We start from the raw sequence: 720 nt of genomic DNA on the forward strand, positions 1-720 counted from the left end.
TACATTCCTTCAAAAGTCATAACTGACATGGAGAGATGGGTGGATCCCTAACTAGTACCGTAAAAAGTTACACTGGGCATTTTACTAGGATTCATAGACTACAAATGTCAGGAATTGGTAGAACAAATTGTATGTTAAATATATTTGGGGAAGGTCTATCATGAGTAAAACGTCGACTGTGTCAATCATGGTACAGTGATGCTTAGGCCACCAGCCCTGATAAGATCAGGACAATCAACTTACTAGGAAGGCGGAAGGAACAACTACTGACTTGTTGAAACTTCCTTGTTGATTCTCCTGTCCTTAATGATGGAATGAATGTATTAGTTTATGGTCCTAATACTGGCTTTCCGATCGATGTGTCGTATATATTCTGTAGCGACGTGCTGAGAGCGCCCCAATAGGGGGTTCATGGGTTGCTCGTCGTGTAAAGGGACTCCTGTGCTGACACTCGCTGCGCAAAACCGATAGATCCGAGAACGTGCGCTCATTCGTTAGAGGGAAGAAGGCACACTAAGGAACGCAGGTTAGTTTATGTTTCTTGTATTGTTGATTGCTCGGTTTTTTTGTGTCTCCATACTCATCGCTTATTCATAGAGACGCACCACTGCACCTCACACGCACCCACATGATGCAAGTTCAACGCACACTACAGCACAGCTCTTCCACCCTTAATGTCCACCTTTCCCTTTTCCTTCTGGTCCTTATTTTGTCCCACGT

Source organism: Salvelinus sp. IW2-2015, linkage group LG4q.1:29, assembly GCF_002910315.2.
Source record: "Salvelinus sp. IW2-2015 linkage group LG4q.1:29, ASM291031v2, whole genome shotgun sequence".
In the NCBI taxonomy this organism is placed as follows: domain Eukaryota; kingdom Metazoa; phylum Chordata; class Actinopteri; order Salmoniformes; family Salmonidae; genus Salvelinus; species Salvelinus sp. IW2-2015.